We start from the raw sequence: 24,158 nt of genomic DNA, 5'->3' as shown, positions 1-24,158 counted from the left end.
CCTGCAGCACTGTCACCACATGCACTGACACCTGCAGCACTGTCACCACTTGCACTAACACCTGCAGCACTGTCACCACTTGCACTAACACCTGCAGCACACACATGCACTGCAGCACTGTTACCACTGCAGCACTGTCACCACTTGCACTGACACCTGCAGCACTGTCACCACTGCACTGACACCTGCAGCACTGTCACCACTTGCACTGACACCTGCAGCACTGTCACCACATGCACTAACACCTGCAGCACTGTCACCACATGCACTAACACCTGCCACACCATGCATTGCAGCACTGTCACCACGCACTAACACCTGCAACACTGTCACCACTTGCACTAACACCTGCAGCACTGTCACCACTTGCATTAACACCTGCAGCACTGTCACCACTTGCATTAACACCTGCAGCACTGTCACCACTTGCATTGTCACCATAACACCTAACACCTGCAGCAGTGTCACCACTTGTGCTAACACCTGCAGCACTGTCACCACTTGTGCTAACACCTGCAGCACTGTCACCACTTGCACTGAAACCTGCAGCACTGTCACCACTTGCACTAACATCTGCAGCACTGTCACCACCTGCACTAACACCCGCAGCACTGTCACCACCTGTAACACCTGCAGCACTGTTCACTGCACCACTCTGTCACCACCTGCGCTAACACCTGCAGCAGCACTGTCACCACCTGCGCTAACACCTGCAGCACTGTCACCACTTGCGCTAACACCTGCAGCACTGTCACCACTTGCGCTAACACCTGCAGCACTGTCACCACTTGCACTAACACCTGCAGCACTGTCACCACTTGCACTAACACCTGCAGCACTGTCACCACTTGCGCTAACACCTGCAGCACTGTCACCACTTGCACGATCAATATCAATTGAAAACGATCATAGAGAGGCTTGGCTTTGTCCCTGATAATTAGAGAGTCAACACTTATGTTACTGCAGTTCATATCTTCAATCCAAATACTGAGAGCCTTCTCCAACCTACTCATAACAGGGTCTCTTAAGATGCAGTGTCTTGCTGGCAGGACTCATAGCACTCAGGGCAACACACTCACGAAACTCTTTTTCTTTCTTTTTTTATGTAGCTAATGCTTGACTCATTCATGCCGTAATGGCGATCACAGGCAGCATAGCTCATACCACTCTTCAACTTATCAAGTAACTCCACTTCTCCACCATAGTCGTCCTTACCTTGACTGGCATGCCAATAAAACCTCCGGCAGGAGCAGGGCGTTGACGAGGCATGGTGGAGAGTAGGGAAAGGCAGTATGGATACGTAAACAACAAAGTTCTTCTTGAGCTGGCAGTGTGGGTAACAGTTGGGGGCGTGGAACTCTCCCGCACCACCACAGAGACCCTTCGTGGCCAGTAGTGGAAGTTAGCACACGCGATGCACGTACACAACCTCCTTCCCCATGCAACCCATAATGCAATCCACAGAGGGGCGTGATGTTCAAACCCTTGTAGTTTAATGGTTTACTGTACATATGTTAAGAAATGGGAAAATAAAAAAAAAAAAATCTTATGAAAAAGAACACTTGCTCACTGAATTCTGTACTGTACTGAATACCGCAAAGTAAGACACTGTGTATGTAAGCAAGCTGGGTAGGGGGCTGATCGCGTGTTGCCTTTTTTTGTCAGGTTTATTTATTTATTTATTTGGTATTATATCCTTGGATGATCAAGGCTGGATTGCTGACTTGACCCTTATTGACAATGACAGATGCAGTAAACCCTCGGAAGTCCAGGCAGTTTCGGGGGAAAGGGGTCCGGACTTGTCAAGTGTCTGAACTGTTACCAAGTTTTGGGGGGTTTCTGGGGACCACTGTACACTGAGCAGCCATTCGGTAACCCTCCCACCTCCGAAGGCCCTTAGATTTGTATTTTAATGGACGCAAAATGCACACCCCAACACCTCCCACACACCCCAGCACCTCCCTGTATCTACAGGTAATCTTCCCCGACTAATCGTCCCCATACGTTGCATTGAAGGTGACGTCGGACTATCTTCTCTTTCCCACATTGTAGAAACCTAACAGTTTTTTTATGAGCGATGCCACTATTTATTATGATAAGAAATACAGGTAAAATAAAACAAGGTATCAAGTTGAAGTTATTAGAACCTGACCTAACCAACCAAAACAGTCTTACCAAACCTCTAACTTAATAGGCAGGGGGGGGGGGGCTGTATTAAACAGAAATTACTTATTTTGATATCTGCTACCAATGAAAGCATCTTTGTTGAAGTGTTATGGTGTAATTTTATTTTTATTTTTTTTTTGTGGACGTGAGCGAACACTCAGACCAAGTGGGTCGGTTGTAAACAAACACAATATGCAGATTTTGTGGTGGTGTATATATGGTAAATATTTCATTTATTTACATACAAAGCCCTTAGGGACATCATTTTATCAAATGATCAGTTTTTCTCTGTGTTTTACCTAGCATTTTCCCTCATCCTTTGTGCCCTGCCCACTGCAGGTGATTTATGATCATAGAGGAAAATGAAAAAAAATAAATAAATAAATAAATATGTTTTTCCTCTATTGAAATATTTATTATAGTGTAATGATAAGAGCATCTGTGGGAAAATGTACGTAATTCAACAACTCCTTCTGGTGGCAGTGCTGTCCTCAGATATTACCTCTTATGTTAATACAGTCTACAGTTTAAATGTGCCTTCATATAATGTCAATCATAATATTATGTATCATTTTATAATAAAATAATGGCTAATACAAGCCAATCTTAAAGTACAGTAGAGAGGAGAAGAGGCCTCAAAGGATAGCTGGCTGGCAGGAATTTCAAATTACTGTGCACGGTGAGAATTTAAAAGGATAAATAATTTAGGATTCGAACAAATGTTTTTTGCCCAGAAATGATCTGGATTTTCGAGGGTTTACTGTAGTTAAGTGAGCTAGGCAACTCAGGTGTTCAAATTAGGCAATTCCTAAACCCAACATGACTTGGGTCAGACTTCACTTGTTTCACACTGACCCCCCTAATCTCTCTTACTTACATACGCCCAGATAGTATTTACATAAATATGGACCGTGTGGGCAGTACAAAATAGGGGCAATGGCCCAAGCATGAAGAGCCCAGGAAAAACTAGACTCACTTGATATATTACGTTTGCCTAGCTATGCCCTTGAAATTAACTTTGGCATATCAAAATAAGATGAGTTTTAATAATGTACTGGGTTAGCTCGACTTGCCAGTTGTACTTAATGCTCTGAATAATAGTACTGTATGTTATTTAGCATAAAAATCATTGTCTAATTCTCACTTCTCTTGTGCTTGCCAGCAGGTATACACAGGCAACTTTTTACATTAAAAAAAGTTTGCTGCCCAAGTACCTGAACAGTAGGATGAATGAGAAGGTATCTTAGGAGATACTGTAGTTCCCATCCTATCTGCAATACACCAATCCACTGACCATTGATTTCGGGTACAATGTATTGATGATCTGTGGTACAAAACCATGAAATGCATTGGTAAGCACTCAACAATCCCTTTTGAGCCAGACCTAATCTGTAGATCTTAACATTTCATCTGACAAATTATCTTGCACTCTTCACGTTGTTGAAAACAGCCTAACATTTAACAGCCCTGGAGTGGCTTCCTTCACCTAGAACACTGACATAATAAAAACATATCAGTAGTTTTCTCCTTTTAAGATTTTATTGTCTGTTATTTTGTAGATGCTACTCGACAAATGATGGGGTTAAGCTCGCATTGTGATTAAATGGTCATGCTAAGTTTTCTTTCAGTTAAAAAATTCTTATTATTACTACAGAAATGTCCATTACTGAGTTTAAAATTAAATAAGAGTGTGCATATTAAGTTCTTTATTGATGTAAAGAATTAATATTCGGCTTCAGTCTGTAAATCGTAGAACAAATAATATTATTTAACAGTAAATTATCACCTACATTTAGCTGGTGGTGGTGTCAGCACCCAACCAATCCACAGTGGAGTTATAAATACAGTAGAGTCCTGGTTATCCAATATCCGAGTAACTGGCAGTTTCGACTAACCAGCACCAAAATGAAATACTGTACAGTACTGGTAATAATAAAAATAAATTTCTTCCAAAATCAGCTAGAATTGTAAGTGTGATTACCATTGCAATAGGGGTGAGCTGCCATATTTTTGCGATGATAAACAGTAGACTTGATACATAGCATAGCATAGCATAGCATATAAAATTCTGTACAGTACTGTACAATAGCACTTCTTTTATGCAAAAAAATTAACTCTTTCCACACTCAAACATCCTCTGGGAGACGAGACAGTTCAGGCAGACAGTCAACCAGCTGACTCACAGACGTGTGGCTGCTGTTCTGTGTGTATGCCATGATGTCACATTGGAAGGGAGTGCAGCCACTTCTCATATATACACACCAATGCTCTTCATTTTTCTTATTTTATGCTTTTGTATTACTTTTTATTTATTTCTAAGCCACATTAAATTATTGTAATGATTTTCCACAACTTATATACTGTATTGTACTCTCATTACTTGCACTAATATACAAGGTGGCTGGGCTAGCAAGTTGGCCATGCACTTATAGCCCACTGCCTCCACACACGTTCATTTTCCACACATAAACACTTGTGCTCTTAATTTTTCTTATAGTTTTGTATTCCATTTTCATTGTTATTAGCGTCATCATTTATATAGAGAAGAATAATTGTTAACGAAGTCCATTTTTTTAAGACAAATTTGCGAGGTCAGCCTGTAGCACCGAATTGTAGAATTTTTTGGGGGGGAGCCTAACAGTGAGGTTCAAATAACCGGAAAATCTCTTTATCCAGCACCCCTCAATCCCCATAGTGCTGGATAATTGGGGTTTTACTATACTAGTAACATAATACAGTACAGTATACTATACAGTACTGTACTTATGATCTTTCTGGAAGTATTGGAGAGAAAGAGGAAGTCAAAGCTTTTATGTTGTTCTAAGCTTTGGGGTTGTAAGGAAAATATTCCATCATAAATAAAATGGCACCTAAACTGTAAACCGACCCATCACTTCATTCATCAGCTAAGGTAAGAAACCATAAGGTAGTCAGTGTACCAGTAGGCAGTGGTCAGTGCTGGTAACAGTGTCTGTATCTTCTCTTATATGGTACAGTAACTCCTGTGGTAACCTGCCTCCACCATTTTTTAGCAGTTCTTATAATTTGAATTCATACATGACTAGCACTGTAACAAGGATTTTACACAATTTATACATGACTAGCATTGTAACCAGGAATGCACATAGTTTATACATGACTAGCATTATAACAAGGAATGCACATAATTTAGCATCAGTAAAAACCCAGTCTGACAACAGCAACCACCACCCACTGCTCTACACAACAAACAAGTACTCCACAAACATGGTTAGTTTGATGTATCAAGTGTTTAGAGTATACTGCCACAATTGCTTAGTGTTAAAACAAAAGGCTTTCATTCTATTTATGCTGCATCTAGTGTGCCATCAATTTTTTTTTCTTCATATTATTGGAAGAAGCTATCTGAGAGGATTCCTATGTGAAAGGAGGTATGCATGGAAGCTACTCCCTAGTCTAACCCTCCCTCCCCTCTGTGAGAGGAGGTATGCATGGAATCGGGCCAATATCCTTTCCTCTGTGAGGGAAAACTATGAGAAGTTTCTAGGACGAGATGAGTAACTTACCGAGTGATATCTAAATTGGTGTACGGAAAAGTAAGAGTAGTTAAAATGCAAAAGTTAGAAGTATATGTGATGGTCTCCTGCACATATAGATTGTAAATTGTGTAATAAAAAAGTTATACATATTACAGCACAGGTGCTCTTCAACTTACAAACGAGTTATGTTCCCGAGGCTTGTTCGGAAGTCCAACTTTACTCTGTAGATACCAAACATATTGTAAAAAAATAAAAGATAATCGATGCTTAGTACAGCTATACCCCACAATAGAGCCTTAAAACCTGGCTCACTCTTCTCACCAAAGTTTGCGAACCATCTAGCTGACAGTTCACACATGAGTGCATACAGCATATGAATTAATTCCTGATTTCTGAATCAAAGTGTTCAACATTATATTTTACATGGCCCAATTTTGTTTGCTCCTATACTCAAGTCTTTGTTCCACAGAAAATGGTATAAATATATTTGGAATATATAAACTTACACTCAACATTATGTTAATGTGCATCCATATGGGTGGGTGCACTTGGATGCATGTTTGTCTACCATTTGGTTCAGGGCTCACATCATGTCAAGGTTCACTAAAAAAAATTAAATTATTTTCCCTGACATTTAGTGGCCCCTCCTCTTGAGTGTTTGTAGGTTTTCTTAGATCAAGAACCTATAGAGTATGTCTTAGTAATTTGCATTCAAATTGTTAAAACAAATTAACACTGACAGTCTTGGATTGTAGAGGAGAAAATAGCATGATCATTTTTTTGTACTTATTTCAAAGCAAAACTATATTAAGATACATGTCTGAAAATAAACCAATCATAAGAATGTTGTGAATTTACATAAATGGGAGGGCACTTTATGGACATATGTAGTTGAGAAAATTCAAGTTAAATTGGTGTTTAACCCAAGTGGCAGTAGCTACAGTGTCATGGGCCTAAATATCACTGGAGTATTTTGCCAATATAGTTCTTCAAGGTTATCGTCAATGAACATTTATTATATTGTTAGATATCAAAATTTTTGTTTTCATTCTGTGTACTGTATTATGAAAGACATTTTCTAGATCCTAGTGGTACAATGGTGTCATTATTATAATCTATTTTTCCTAAAGATACAGTTCTGTCTTCATTAATAATTGTGCTTTTCATATTATTTTTATGAAACCATCACATTTTGACATTGCAATATATATTTTATTCATATGCTTCTTTAACTTTATTTGCCATGTTGTTTCAGGTATCTTTTGTTTTGTACCATTTTACTGGTTTATGTTATTTATTATATTATCAGCTAATTTAGTTGCCAATGGCATTAGCAGTTACATAATCCTTATTCAAAGACATGAACAGTGCATCATCAAACTTATTTTAAATTTGCATGAAGTGTTTTCATAACTCTCGAATCATATTTTGTAATATGCCTCGTGATTATGAAATGGAAGGTATACAACGATAGATTGGCTTTAAATAGAACCCGGCACACTTCATACAAACTACTGTTGTACCTAGCACTATGTCTTCAATACACTAAGCTGGCATTGCAAAACTGATCAGAAGAATTATATGTTGTACTGTACTGTTTACACAAGCACATTAAGTAGATAACAATGTGCTTTTCATGTATGCAGCATTCATGTTTCAGTTTGCCTAGGTTCTGAAAATTATGGCACATATAATCATATGCTGGGTGGTGATATTGTTGTACTGTTACATCCACCCAAAATGTCTGTTGTAAGCTTAGCTTTTAGTGGTGTCGAGTTATATATATATATATATATATATATATATATATATATATATATATATATATATATATATATATATATATATATATATATATATATATATATATCTATCTATCTATCTATCTATCTATCTATCTATCTATCTATCTATCTATCTATCTATCTATCTATCTATCTATCTATCTATCTATCTATCTATCTATCTATCTATCTATCTATCTATCATCTATCTATCTATCTATCTATCTATCTATCTATCTATCTATCTATCTATCTATCTATCTATCTATCTATCTATCTATCTATCTATCTATCTATCTATCTATCTATCTATCTATCTATCTATCTATCTATCTATCTATCTATCTATCTATCTATCTATCTATCTATCTATCTATCTATCTATCTATCTATCTATCTATCTATCTATCTATACAGTCAACCCTCACTTTACGCGGTTAATTCAACCCACAGGGTACCGCGGAAAGTGAGAAACGCGTAAAGTGAACAACATAACATATGGGATTAATTGAAATAGAGACCGGCTGACCCCCAAACTCCACTTTTTCCAACACAATATCTATGTTCTAGTAAAAATAACATCTTAATTTTATGATGGTACATGCACACAATTAATACTTAAGAGAAATAGAGAAATACAGTCGCCAAGTTAATGTCCATTCAAATAATGGACTCGACTCCCTCCCCCTCTTCTCACACTACACTCGCTGGCTCTTCCCTCTCTGAGAAATTTTGGGGGGAAACCACTAGATTTTAAGGTATAGTAATAAATAATACCTCAAACTAAAGTTAGGATAATATAATTGACATTGCTGGATTCCTTGTAAGACCAGGAATATTTTGAATATAAATGTCATATATTTTGCACAAAAGATAACATATTTACTCAGAGTAAACAAAATACTTACATTAGATCTAAAATTTGTATGTCTAATGCAAAATCAATGATGTTTATATTCAAAATGATCATCAAATTGTAAGAATTCCAGCAATGTAAATTATATTCTGGCAGGGTAATTTGTATGAATTTTATGAGCTAAAACAAATATCTTCAGTAAATAAAAAGAAAAAAAGAAAAAATATTCTTACCGCGCCAGATGGTCGGTCGGTCCCACCCCCCACCTTCCCTCCCTACCAGAGAAATGTTGGGTGAAAAAACTAGATTTTAACTTTTAGTAATAAATAATACCTCAGACTAAAGTTAGGATAATATAATTGACATTGCTGGATTCCTTGTAAGACCAGGAATATTTTGAATATAAATGTCATATATTTTGCACAAAAGATAACATATTTACTCAGAGTAAACAAAATACTTACATTAGATCTAAAATTTGTATGTCTAATGCAAAATCTATGATGCTTATATTCAAAATGATCATCAAATTGTAAGAATTCCAGCAATGTAAATTATATTCTGGCCGGATAATTTGTATGAATTTTATGAGCTAAATAAAAAAATTATACTTCACCCGCGTAAAAGTACACGCACCGGAATGTGAGGGTTCTGGCAGGGTACCGTGCAGAATGGGACTAAGTAAAGTGAGGTTGACTGTATATATATACTATATATACAGTATATATATATATATATATATATATATATATATATATATATATATATATATATATATATATATATATATATATATATATATATATATATATATATATATATATATATATATATATATATATATATATATATATATATATATATATATATATATATATATATATATATATATATATATATATATATATATATATATATATATATATATATATATATATATATATATCCAATACCACCACCCACAACACAACCTCATGTCATTAACACCACCCACAACACAATCTCATGTCATTACCACCACCCACAACACAACCTCATGTCATTACCAATACCACCACCCACATCACTAACTTACCCCACATATCACATCTTATGCCAATATCCACACCATCTCCTGCACTGCCACCAACATCATGCAATTTTGTTATTATCCACTTACTCATTACCACATACAACAGACATCTGTCATGCCACATATGACACTGTCCACTCTACCATCTAAAACACTCACTTATGTCACTTATCCACACTTCCACATACAACATGCCTCTATGACATTATCTACAGTAACATCCATAACACAACCTTAGCCTTTACCCACACCACCTCTCACCTCAAAAATGTATGCCACTATCCTAACCACCTTCCTTATTACATCCTCATGCCATGAGACTTGCCACCATCCATAATACAACATTTTTTCACTGCCCACACCACTTCTTAACCTTATGCCTCCTCCCACTTTACCACTAACAATAAAACTTTGCCAGAGTTCATGCCACCCACCACAACACAACTTTATTTGTGTATGGAACCAGCTACCAGCCTTTTTTGTGACCCCTGGTGAAAAGAGGAAGAATCCCACTGTTCTGTTCATCAGCAACTAGACCACTTGGCACCCACCAGCAGACTGTCAAGTGATTGTTAAGATCATTAATTTTTTTTTGTATCATTATCTTATTTTTATAAAAAAAAACAAGGAACTGGCCAGTAATTTGTGTACTATAGGCATATATGGGCTCACAGGTATGATGTACATTTGGCTCCACTCCTGACTTTACCACTTAGTGTTTTCAATCTTGTCTCGACGTGTGAACCCTTGCCCCCTGAAGTGTGAAATTGATTCATTCACTAGTGAGCGGGAGGGAGAGTGGAGGGGTGTGTCGGGGTTGGTGTCCTTTTGTGGGGTGAGACGGAGTACCAGGTGGTGAGGAGGAAAAATTGGGAGAGATCACAGTGCAGAATAACGCTTTGACCATAGGGGTTTTGTCAGCCGAGTGTAATCGTCTAGGGCTAGCCAAATGAAAATACAATAGTTACAATTGGTTGAGAGGGGGATGAATTCATGTTCTAAGTAAGGTGTTTCTTTGCAAAAGGGGGTATTTATTAGCAATCGGATTATGGATATGTTTGAATCTATACGAGATGAAACTTCCCCAGCTGAATAAAATCGTCTGGCGGTAACCAAAATAAGTTAGACAAGGAGACGTTGTACCGAAGGGATTAATTATATGTCAATCAAAGCAATCAGGGAGTGGGCACCAAATATTTATTTAATACAAATTTGATGTGAACAAAAGTAATTCAGGTGGCTGCAGTCTGGTATAGAATCGGCATAACACTTAGTTTAATTGTGCCAAACATTTAGGTTAAATGGGTGACAAATATTGACAGTATTATTATTTTTATCAAATGAGAAATTTATAATGCAAAGCGATATAGCTGTTGCTTAAAGGTCTTAAAAGTAATAAAGTTTCTATGTTATGCATGAAAAGTAATGCTTGACTCCACTGCCTTGCTTCCACCACTGAACTCCTACTCTGGGTTTGCTGGTAAATGGAATCACTGCAGACCATTTACAGGGTAGAATTATGTTGTGTCCTCTCATTTTATTGTGGCAGTTATGATGAGAATACAAATATAAGTGGTACACAATATTTTAAGTAACAGTCAAGATCTTCTGAAGTAAAATCATATTTGTTTGATAATCCGTTACCTGATAACTGTATTGCAAAGGCTGACACACGTGAGGGTGAGCCGAGTACAGAATATAGTGATAGCAGACAAATAGTATAAGGTGCAATTAAAATACACAATGTATGGAAAAGGAAATATATTTTAAGTAACAATAATATGAATTAGTAGCTGAAACGAATGACTCCCAAACCCTGGTCACCAGCAACTCTGTCTATGGGTGCTGCCACGTCACTTTGTGACTGTAAAGAAATAACTTTAATGAATTTTTCTCCTTATTTGGGTATGTAATTTTGATTAACCCTCTGACACATTAAGGGGTTCCCCTCAGCTGAATGAAATAGTCTGACTATGTGATAATGGGTTAAAATCAGTTGTATTTCACACAGCATTTTACCCTATTGAACATTCTCCAACGAACAAAATTATTACAGACTTTAAACATTATTTATAAATCAGAAAGTGGAAATATAAAGCAAAGCAGTACTGGATATTTATTGTTTCACAGATATATAGTTCAGTAACAAACAATTTTGAATGGTCTTATTTCCTTACTGAGAACAGTAGTTTCAGAACCGTGTCCAGTCACCCTCCCTCTCGATGACCGCCTGCAGCGTGTCCGGCATAGAAGCTCCATGACTCCCCACCAGCTGTGGCTTGGCTCACAACAGGTCCCACTGTGCTCGGTGTGGCTGCTGGAGTCCTCTTCCTCTCTGGCTCCCAAGTGAATATGATTATACACCCATAGATTTTCTTAAGGTTCATGTCATGGCCTCTGCACGGCCAGTCTAGTGCCTGTAAGGTGTCCTTATTGGCAAGCCACTGCTGGACTATCCTGGCCATATGGGCTGGGCAACAATCTAGAACAAAACTTCTGTTTCTAAAGGATGGAAAGAAAAATCTTCTAATATATTGACATATTTCTGTGCAGCCATTGATCTGCTTCACATCACCTACCCCATGCAGTCATGTAGCCCCAAATATTTACCATGACTCTGTTTCTCTGCCCCTACCTCATAAATATTGGATAAAATTGAGAGTTCTTGCAAATATTGATCCCTGTAATCAAAGAGCTAGTCTGAAGAAGAGATGGAATGAAACGGACTTTGTTTCACTGGCTTTGACGTGATGGAGGATGAGAGGCGAACAAGGATGTGAAGCGGCTGGGGAAAGCAAAGAGGCCTAGTTATGGTAGTTTTGATCTTGTCTACTGCACATTCTACCACGAGGAACAGGGGTGATTGAGCTAGTGAGGATGAATTTGTACGGTTGTGCACATTTCTCATCATGATCATGAAAAATGAATGGCAGCATGTCAGTAGCATGTGTTAAATCTTCATTTATATCTTCAACAAGTTTAAGGGTTATTACGCTTATCATGGATTATTTCTTCTCCACATGTGAATGTGGCCTTGGTTGCTGAAGATGAAAGTTTATTAGTCTGTGAAGACGGTCCTTTCCCAGATCTCCGTATCATTGTCCACATACCGCTGGGTGAAGGTGAGCCTTGGCGTTGGTGAAAAGGTTGGATTTTGCTGCCTGCAGAATCAGGTCATTCTCCTCCTGGGTAGTCACTTGTGACTGGGGTCTCCTCTCTCACCAAAACAAATTAGCCAATTATTCATTGACCATAAAAGTAGATATTAAAATTCAGGAAATGTTTCATATTTCACACACACACACAATCAATATATCCAAGATTGTCTTGATGGTTCATAACAATGGATGTTGGAGGTCGAGAGGGACCGTGTAATTCCTTGGGGCCACCTTATCACCTCGGGTTAGTGGTGATTGGTTATCTTTATATTCTGTGATTGGCTCACGCTGACATAAGTTGCCTCTGCCCCACAACAAACCAGATAATAAAAACTCATTCAAATGTGACTTTATTTCAAACGTTCGGGACCTTTGCTTGAAATACTGGGTATCACTTTTATTTACAGCATCGAGCTGAGAGGACTCGACGTTATTCTACCGGAATAGGAATTAGGTGGTGGAGGGTAGGGGAGTGTGTGGGTAGTTGAGGGTTCCTCCTGCACCTTTGCCCAGGGTTGCCATCGCATCCAGTGTATCTTTAAGCAACAGCTTTGCATCGCAAATTGCTTATTTGATAATAATAATATAATAATAATAATAATAAGAACAAAAATATTACAGGGTATTGTCTTTTTTTTTTTCTTCTTTAACCCAACTGTTTGGCATAATTAAACTACAGTAAACCCTCGATAACTTGGAATTTCATATAACTTGGCATGGATATGGTCTCAGAATGTAGTATAACTCAGTAAATGCCAAGATGTATAAAATTATCTGGGAAAATTTTGACACATCTGGCCACCTGCATCACCTACCATGCCTCTTGTGTCGCCTACCATGCCTCTGTCACCTACTGTGTCACCTACCATGCCTCTGTGTCACCTACCATGCATCTGCCACCTACTATGATGCTTCATTCTTCACCTGAAGTGCTGGTAAGTGTTACTTTTTAGCATTTAGTAATTACGTGTACACATATATGGGTCGATAATTTTTCATTGTTGCATTTTTGTAGGAGGAGGGAAACTGCCTTGATAAGTAAGAATTTGGGTTAACTCGGCAAGGCCAGAGCCCCATATGTACCGAGTTATCGAGGGCTTGCTGTATGTGGTTTGCCGATTCTATTCCGGACTGCTGCTACCCGAGCTATTTTTTTTCACGTTCACATCAAGTTTGTATTATAATAAATATGTGGTGCCCACTTCCTGATTGTTTTGATTGCTAATATATTCCTTCAATACGATGTCTTCTTATCTATTTCATTCTGGCTACCACCAGGGGTTAAACAAAACATTCACTGCTTCTACAAGATATGGATTCAAACATATCCATAATCCATTTGCTCATAAATGCCAGCTTTTGCAAAGGAACACCTTACTTAGAACATGAATGCACCCCCCTCTTATCCTATTGTAAATTTAGTATTTTCATCTGGTTAGTTTACACTCAGTTGAGGAAACTCCGTCGGTATTGTCAAAGCGTTATTCTGCAATGTAATCTCTCCCAACAGATATGCTGTACACTTTCCATCCTCACCCTCATCCCCCCTAGAAATACACCTACCCCCTTCTCCGTCTCACTCATTTCCAAATGCTTCAAATTCACACTTCAGAATTTGGGGTTCATACCTCAAGGAAAGAGAGGATTGGCAATGCTAATTGGTAAAGTCAGGAGTGGAGCCAACTGTAACATATGGGTGTCAGCCACTAGTGTCATGAAGTATCAGGTTTTGGAATGCAACCCCTTTTTTTTCCCGTGATTACCGTAAGATTCATGAAGTGGTGCCTCAGTGAATGGGTATAGTACTCACCCAATGGTTGCTGATTTAGGTCCTGTAGCCAGCCATTGAGTAGGGTAACCCTATCAGCAGAGTTGGTACCTAACTTTACAGTTTGGGAAGTGAAGTGCTGGCCACAATGTCTTTTTGTTTACCAAGGGTGTAGTCTTCAATGTGCTGCATTTACACTACCTCTAATGGGCCATGAGGCTTATAGTTTATCCCTTTCCCACTTGTTAGCTTACCAGCTGGTCGCACAGTCAATTAGTTGACAAGTACTGGGCGTTTGGGCTCTTGAATTTCCCTTAACATGTACCAGTGTTTGTTAAGTCTGGGTTAAAGGAGCTCACACTTGTTATCTCAACAGTGTCTGGCTGGTTAAGACCCACTTTCATATTTCATAAGCAATGCAGTTGGCGATATTACAAGATCTGTTGGGGAACATACCTGTAATATACTGTAGTAGTGCTTACTATATATGTACTGTAATCAAACCCTGTCTAGGTTCTTGCAGAAACAAGAGACTAGATGATATTTCCCTGTGAAGTGCCGGAACTTACTGAATCTCAAATTTATTTTCATGAGTTTTCTTCGTAGTCTTTATAAAAATATATGATTAACTTAAGGTATTTATTATTAGCATGTCTCGCACCTGAAAACTAAGAACTACTGATTTTGCACCGTATCCAACTTTCACTGTTGTTATTGTAAATAAAAGCCCATGGGAACTTTGAATGGCTGAAACCTCAATACCGTACAAGTGAAGCAGTGCTTGTTGCATTAGCTTCCATTACGAAAAATTATACACACTATTTTGCTGTTGTAAGTTCATAAGATGTGCACCAGGTGTCTGTGCCTTGTATACCCTAATTTTTTTTAACAGGTAAAAACTCTGGCTGGATCAAATCCTTACAGGTAATTAATTGCATTGCACGAGTTCAAGACTGAGTGATGCCAGTTGGAGAAATACAGTATTTTAAAGACCTCACAATTGTATTTTTGGCATACAAAGTTGTCTTATATACTGTTGTATTTACTTTAAAGTGCGAAAAAGTGTTTCAATATTGGAAATATTTCATTGGGGGATGTAAATTTTTCTAAGTTGATGGCTTCAAAATGGTAGAATTTATTTTTTGTTTCATACATAGGTTATGTAATTTCTATGCTTAAATCATTACATTTACTATCACATTATAATTCATTTTGTTATGACATAGCTCTTGTATTGATGCTTGAATTATTTTTGTTTTCACCACCAGTCATAGGTTGAAGGACAAATTAATTCTTAGCTCTGGAATAACCAAAAAAGGGAAGACGGCAAGTCCTGAAGTATATGAATCAGTGTTTATCGTATTTTAAAATTTTTATCAATACATTTTCACACCAATATGATTAGCTTAATTAGTCTTATAGAAGTCCTGTATGTGATGATCTTCATTCATTTCATAAGTGAAAAACAGTCTTGCTTCATGAAATTAAACTTTCAACAATTTAAAAAAAAATAAATAAAAATCTTTGGGTGTTCATTACTGTTTAATAGTTTCAGGACAAAAAATCAATTTGGTCATATATATATATATATATATATATATATATATATATATATATATATATATATATATATATATATATATATATATATATATATATATATATATATATATATATATATATATATATATATATATACACACAGTTAATATATATATACGTATTATATATAATATATATATATAGTAATGATAATAAAGTATAAAATATATATAATAATGAGTCCGGGCCGATCCCCAAACTCCACTTTTTGACGACACACAACTATGTTGTAGTAAAAATATTATCTTAACTTTATGATGGCATGCACACACAATTAATAATTAAGAGAAATATCAATAATATTAGGTTTTTTAACACTTACATTAGTAGAAAAGATGGCTGGGCACACGGGGATGGGCGGTTGGTTCCGAGGCAGAGGGCAGATTATTGGCCCTCACCTGTATCACTTGTATCAATTGTATCACTATCCACCACAGAGGCTTGCAGGGCCTCTTTGTCAAACCCCCAAAGTTCATATAAGTCCATATCCTCACTATAATTATCACTATCACTGACTTGGGCCGGCTGTAGTGGGTGGCGGGTGAAGAACTGGTCATGTTTTGATGACTGGGCGACCTTGTGCGCACCATTTTCGCGCCTCTTACACAACATGGCGGATGGCGGGAGGTTTGGATCCAAAAATGGCGCGGCTTGCCAGCCGCTCTCCGCGTAATGGGGTTCACGACCGCGGAATGTGAAAATGTTAGGTTCTGGCAAGGCACCGCGTTAACAGTGAAACGCGGAATGCGGGACCGCGTAATATGAGGACCAACATATATATATATACATATATATATATATATATATATATATATATATATATATATATATATATATATATATATATATATATATATATATATATATATATATATATATATATATATATATATATATATATATATATATATATATATATATATATATATATATATATATATATATATATATATATATATATATATATATATATATATATATATATATATATATATATATATATATATATATATATATATATATATATATATATATATACAGGAAAAAATGTCATATTATGGTCAGTAAACTACTGAGTCGAGAATGCTAAACAAGTGGGAATACATGTTTGTGTAGAGTAGGGTGCATTAGTCTACTTTTTTTTTATTACATGTACTGTATTGGTAAGACATGTATCCAAGAACTTGTACGTTATGCTTCTGTGAATGTGATTTTATTTATATATGAGAGAATTTTGCCAATCATCTTTACTTATCTTCTTTCAGATGAGTTTTTCTATAATAGCTACTTTCATACAGGAAGCACATGGCATTATATGTGTTATTTATGCACCATATGCTGTTGTAGTCAGTTGTGTACATACAATGTATATTCCATAGATGTATACTGTATATTTATTTCATGTAAAAAGGTTATTTCAAGGAAAATAACATTTTTTGTAAGACTTTATAAAATATACCAACTTTTAAGTTTATATATATCTTATCAGTACTATACATAAACCCTCCTCCCCTAGAAATATTATATATGAGATGTGGAATAATGTTATCCTTGAAAGTGTATTGGAAAAAATGCAAATAGAAGACAATACAAAGTTAACAAGTAAAAATAATATTAGAAGTGAGAAAATTAAGATGCAAGACAAAATAAACGAGTTTCTATATTTATTTAGGTACTGTACATTCACAAATAAAGTAATGTACAGGGGTATTTTAGATGTAATGGATAAGTTAGTATAGTCGAACCTTGCTAAGGTGGACTAATTGTCTAACAGTAGACCCTGCTGCCATGTGGTATCACAAAAATTGTGAGCAAGTCCCAGGTTACTGATCTGGCTTTGTCTCACACACAATTGCAGGGTCTCAATTGTTTCTCTTACTTTGACAACACAACATACATATATCATTTCTTACTATTGATCTTTTTTTTTTTTTTATGGGCCTTTATTATTAGTACTGTAGTAGTATTCTGCCAAGTCAATTCAGTGACATTTTATAAGCAAAAAACTTAAACTTCCTCTATTTGATCTGATAACCACTCACTTGGTGGCTAACCCCATCCACTGTCAACAACTCAACTCCCCCATCCTCCCGGCCAGGGTAAAGGTAGTTTTAGGGTTAAAGTTTTTATCATATAAAATGTCACAGACTAAACTTAGCAGTATATAACCTGCATTGCTGGAATCCTTGCAATATAGTGAATAATTTGCGGATAAACATAACATAGTTTGCACAAGAGATAAAATTTTTAGTCCTTTAGTACATTTGAGTACAAAGCCATTACAGTAATATGTTGCTCAACATTATGGCTTTTTTGCAGGAAAAAGCCTGTATAACTAACCCCAGTGGTCAGGATAATATGTATTGTATTTTTGGTGTTTCTTATATCATTATTTATCGTTTTTTATACATTTACTACATTCCCCGGAAGATTTGGACAATCGGCTTTTTTAGACAGGTGGTCCTCCCTTTTAGTCCAGATCTTCCAGCCAGAGTTAGCTGAGGGGGAGTTATGGTTATTTTTCAACTCGTAATTTGGTGTAAATAAACATAATCATTTTCAATCTTTTATATTTTGTTACATGCACACACAATCCTTCCTTCTTACAGAATGTACAAAAAAAAAAAAAAAAAATATATATATATACAGTAGTACCCCGCTTAACGCGGTCAATAAAACCCACAGGGTACCGTGTTAAGTGAAAACCGCGCTAAGTGAACAACAGAACATATGGGATTAATTCCAATAGAAACTGGCCCATCCCCAAACTCCACTTTTTCCGTCACAATACCTATGTTCTAGTAAAAATAACATCTTAATTTTATGATGGTACATGCACACAATTAATACTTAAGAGAAATAGAGAAATACAGTCGCCAAGTTAATGTCCATTCAAATAATGGACTCAACTCCCTCCCCCTCTTCTCACACTACACTGCTGGCTCTTCCCTCTCTGAGAAATTTTTTGGGGAAAACCACTAAATTTTAATAAATAATACCTCAAACTAAAGTTAGGATAATACAATTGACATTGCTGGATTCCTTGTAAGACCAGGAATATTTTGAATATAAATGTCATATATTTTGCACAAAAGATAACATATTTACTCAGAGTAAACATTATATCTAAAATTTGTATGTCTAATGCAAAATCTATGATGTTTATATTCAAAATGATCACCAAATTGTAAGAATTCCAGCAATGTAGATTATATTCAGGCCGGGTAATTTGTATGAATTTTATGTGCTAAAACAAATATCTACAGTTAATAAAAAAAAAATATTCTTCACGACACTATCTGTCAATCAAAGTACCCCACCTTGCCTCCTCCCCCCTCTTCCAACCGCGCGGTCAGTCCCAATTCTCCCCCCCACCCCCCACTAATCCTCCCTTCAAGAGATGTTGGGTGAAAAAACTAAATTTTAACATTTAGTATATAATAATACCTCAGATTAAAGTTAGGATAATATAATTGACATTGCTGGATTCCTTGTAAGACCAGGAATATTTTGAATATAAATGTCATATATTTTGCACAAAAGATAACATATTTACTCAGAGTAAACATTACATCTAAAATTTGTATGTCTAATGCAAAATCTATGATGTTTATATTCAAAATGATCATCAAATTATATGAATTCCAGCAATGTAAATTATATTCTGACCGGGTAATTTGTATGAATTTTATGAGCTAAAACAAATATCTTCAGTTAATAAAAAAAAAAAAATATTCTTCACAAGGTAACAGATGGTCGGTCGGTCCCTCCCTCCCCCCCACCCCCCACCAGTCCCTACCAGATGTGTGGGAAAACCAGAATATTTACCTTTTTAGTAATAAATAATACCTCAAACTAAAGTTAGGATAATATAATTGACATTGTTGGATTCCTTGTAAGACCAGGAATATTTTGAATATAAATGTCATATATTTTGCACAAAAATAACATATTTACTCAGAGTAAACATTATATCTAAAATTTGTATGTCTAATACAAAATCTATGATGTTTATATTCAAAATGATCATCATATTGTAAGAATTCCAGCAATGTAAATTATATTCTGGCTGGGTAATTTGTATGAATTTTATGAGCTAAAACAGGCAGGGTGGCGGGTGGGGGGTGGAGCGAATCTAAAAATAGCTCTGAGCACAGATACGTGAAAACCGCTAGAAGTTCGTTACGAGGCAATCACAGATAGTAAAACGCTACAAGAAACCGCCAAGTTATACAGTATATATATATATATATATATATATATATATATATATATATATATATATATATATATATATATATATATATATATATATATATATATATATATATATATATATATATATATATATATATATATATATATATATATATATATATATATATATATATATATATATATATATATATATATATATATATATATATATATATATATATATATATATATATATATATATATATATATATATATATGTAAATAGGTCGGAATTTACTGACTTTATTTTTCACTTGACTTGGGGGTTTATTAAAGATTATAAGATGGTAATGGCAGTGGAAGCGCCTTTTGAAAGAAATCCCAACCAGCACAAGAACACTTAAATCTACTAAACATAATGAATTATCCGTGACCCGTGGAAGGATAGCGCCTGTGACTGGGATGAATGAGACACTGTAAAATTTAGACACTTATATTCCCTCCAACACTACAAACACAATCAATCCTCAGACGACCTTGAACGCCAGTACGCTAATGGCGGGCATTTGAAATTACTCTGAAATTTTGAATATATATATATATATATATATATATATATATATATATATATATATATATATATATATATATATATATATATATATATATATATATATATATATATATATAGTATATATATATATATATATATACATATATATATACATATATATATATACAGTATATATATATATATATATATATATATATATATATATATATATATATATATATATATATATATATATATATATATATATATATATATATATATATATACAGAGACCAACACAGTCTATTATTATCTTACTAAAGGGTTCTATTGCTGGAATAGGCCGTAAAGGGCCTAGTTTGATCGGTTTGATTAGGTTTACCTCTCATCTGGCATTCTACAAGTCTTGCAGTACTTTGCCACATCTCTCTTCAAGACAGGCCAATGAATATGAGGTAATATCTTGTGGTAGGTTTTCCTAACCCCTAAGTGTCCTTCCAGAAAATCATGTGCCAGTCTCAAGATCTCTCCCCTATGCCACATGCCAGTCTTCCCCAGCAGGCACCGAGGGTGGTCTAAATGTCCTCATCAGGAGGCCAGAGTCATCAGCTTCCTCCTTGCTTACAGCACTGTTTCTCGAATCGCAACAACTCTGGATCACTTTCCTGATCAGAAATTTATCTTTTTCTATTTATGGGTACTTGTTCTATAGGGCTTACATCATTATTCAAAGTTGAATCAACACTAGATGAGAGTGAGTTGTCAAATACGTCACTGGTGACTTCGGGGAATTATCGCTGGCCACTGTCTTCCATCAAGTACGACTCTGTTAGGTTTTAAATGCAAGAAAGTGGTTTTTAACAGAGAACTCGGTGATACTCCTTCTACACTGGGATTACTTCCACTCCAGGAGATTATGGTGTATCACCACGTGAGAATTTCACCTGCTTCCGCACTCAATGCGCTGTGTACATCCATTCTGCTACATATATTTTGTCAGTAACCAATCAGTCATTACTTTGATAATAATAATAGAGGGGTCATAGATACTTAAGATAATTGCACTTATGTTTATTTGGCATAATTCCATACACTGGACTTATAATTTGCATGATAGGTCGTCACTACATTCGCGCCACAGTACCGTAGTTATAAGGCGAGAGTTTGTCAACCTGAGAATGACTGTTAGATTCATTAGGTCGGCTTGGAGTGCTCTTTAACAAACAGGCCCTCAATTATGATCACTTCCTTTACAGGGTGCGCGCAACTTTCGCTGGACTTAACAACAATCTCGGGAATTTGCACACAGACCGTGAAAGCACTGGTAGGACTGTATGGCCCTGTTCTAAACTGCCGAGCAGGAGTTCATTTCCTCCCCCAATGGTCTAAAGCCCACTGACTAAATGTGGTTTTGAGGCATGAAAATGACTTCTATCGGGCTGGCCGTTACTCCTTATCGCTACCTAAACAAATGATTTGGGATGGGCTAAAGGAAGCCCAACGCAACCCATGACAATCGCCTTACTAAGAAAAAATTTCTTTTGGAGAATAAATTTTTAGCACCTGCATACAATCAAGAGAATGTCTATCCCAGGACACACCCGACATTCACACTGTGTGTGTACTATACTAACACTGCAACGGAGTGTAGTCGCTAATCGCCACTGAGGAAAAACCTCAACATTTATTTCTTCTTAGTTTTTCTGCTGGAGGAAAACTCACAAGTAGGGTAACAATTCCCCGAGCAATAGTTCATAAGAAGCACGCCACATTTACATTACAGCAAATGTGTTGTGTGGTGTAGGTATGAGACATTGTTTAGGGGTGGCACAGGTGTTGTGTTATGTTCTCAAGTGGAAAGGTGTGAGAAAAATACATACATGGCGATTTGAGCCAGACTTTGAGGCACGAGTCAACTGGAGTCTAGGACCAACTCCACACTCATTTGGGAAGGTGACTCTGAGTCAGTTGCTCTAAGCTCCCCACAAGTCGATGATAGGAGGTCAGCCCCATTCAGGCTGCCCCTATGTACCGGAGGATGGTTGAATCCGTTGGAGATACAGTGCCCACCGCATCAGACGAAGCATTTGCATTCTTAGATGGTCGGAGACTGGTGAGCGTGTATGTGGTCTGTCTCCAACACAAACTCACCAGAGAGATAGTAGTAGCATTCTTGATGCCTTCCCACCACTGCCAAAAGTTCCTTCTCAACCGCAAGGCTTCAATTCCTATCCCGCAGGTTTCAACTTCCGACTGTGACACAACTGGAAAAACTGCCTGCCCCTTGTAGCATTCTCGCCAACCCCATCCTGTGAAGCATCTGTCCGGAGGATGAAAGGCTCTTCCTTCCTCACCAGTTGAAGGATGGGTTGCTTGCAGGCAGGTACTTGAGGGCACTGAAAGAATCCTCTTGTTCAGGTCCCCATTGCACCTTGTTAGATACATGTTTCTTGAGCAGGTCGGATAAAGGGAGAGCCACCACGGCAAAGTTTGGGATGAAGTTCCGGTAGTACCCTACGAGGCCCAGAAATGACCTCACTTGTTTTTTTTGCAGTGGACCGTGGTGCATCTTGGACCTTTTTTATCTTTTCATTCTGGCAGGTGCAGCGTCCTCTGCTGACAGTGTGTCCGAGGAACTGTACTGCGGCCTGACCGATCTCGCACTTTCTTGGTTTCATGGTCATGTTTTTTTGTTGGAACCTCCGGAACACCTCCTCTAAGAGTTCCAGGTGTTCTTCAAATGTTGCTGAATGGATTAACACATCGTCCACAAATGCCTCAACTCCCTAGATGCAGTTTAGAACTTGCCTCATAACGCAGTTGAAGATGGCAGGGGAGTTTGTGAGGACAAAGGAAGGACTCTGTACTGGTAGAGGCACCCTGGCATACCAAAGGCTGTGATCTGCCGACTCTTTGGGTCCAGTGGGATTTGGAAGAACCGCTTGGTCAGGTCAAGTTTGGTAAATAACTTAGAACCAGCTATTCTTGAAAAAATAGCTTTCTGATCACACATAGGTTCAGCATCCACCTGGGTAATGGCATTTACTCTCCTATAATCCCCACAGATCCTGACACCCCCATCCTTTTTTCGGACGACTACCATAGGACTATAGTATGGAGACGATTTCTCGATGATTCCTACTGCTTCCATTTCCTCAATTTCTTGTTTGACAGTGTCCAGTAGTCGCATAAGTATAGGATAGGGCTTTACCCGAACAGGTGTAGGGCTGGTCAGTTCAATAGTGTGACAGTCGACCCGGGCAACTCCTGGCTTATCAGAGAAGATGTCCTTGCAGTGATGCAACAGAGAGCCAATGGCATCTCGTTCCTCTGCTGATAGATTTCCGTTCACCTCAACGTCCGTGAAAGTCTCACTCTGGCATGAGCGTGCAGTGACAGGCCCATCCTCCTCATCACTGTCAGAGATCACTGTGGCAGCACAAGTTACCCCTGAATCACACTGGGAAGGCTCGTCCCTGTCTTC

The 24,158-nt window shown here is 36.9% G+C and overlaps 1 long non-coding RNA gene across 4 annotated transcripts; it reads right to left on the bottom strand.

Annotated features, from left to right (window-relative positions):
- On the bottom strand, window positions 1-883 carry LOC121860153. 4 transcript variants are annotated; one of them, XR_006087827.1, is made up of 3 exons: window positions 861-883; window positions 186-275; window positions 1-91 (listed from the first exon to the last, which is right to left on the bottom strand). It is a non-coding gene; the product is annotated as an uncharacterized LOC121860153 (long non-coding RNA). The 4 variants fall into 4 exon arrangements; XR_006087830.1 differs by lacking the exon at window positions 861-883 and adding an exon at window positions 631-643; XR_006087829.1 differs by lacking the exon at window positions 861-883 and adding an exon at window positions 544-572.
- Between the last annotated feature and the right edge of the window lie 23,275 nt (window positions 884-24,158).

Source organism: Homarus americanus, unplaced genomic scaffold (assembly GCF_018991925.1).
Source record: "Homarus americanus isolate GMGI-L3 unplaced genomic scaffold, GMGI_Hamer_2.0 scaffold5831, whole genome shotgun sequence".
Taxonomy (NCBI): Eukaryota; Metazoa; Arthropoda; class Malacostraca; order Decapoda; family Nephropidae; genus Homarus; species Homarus americanus.
This window is presented reverse-complemented; position numbering and strand designations above follow the sequence as displayed.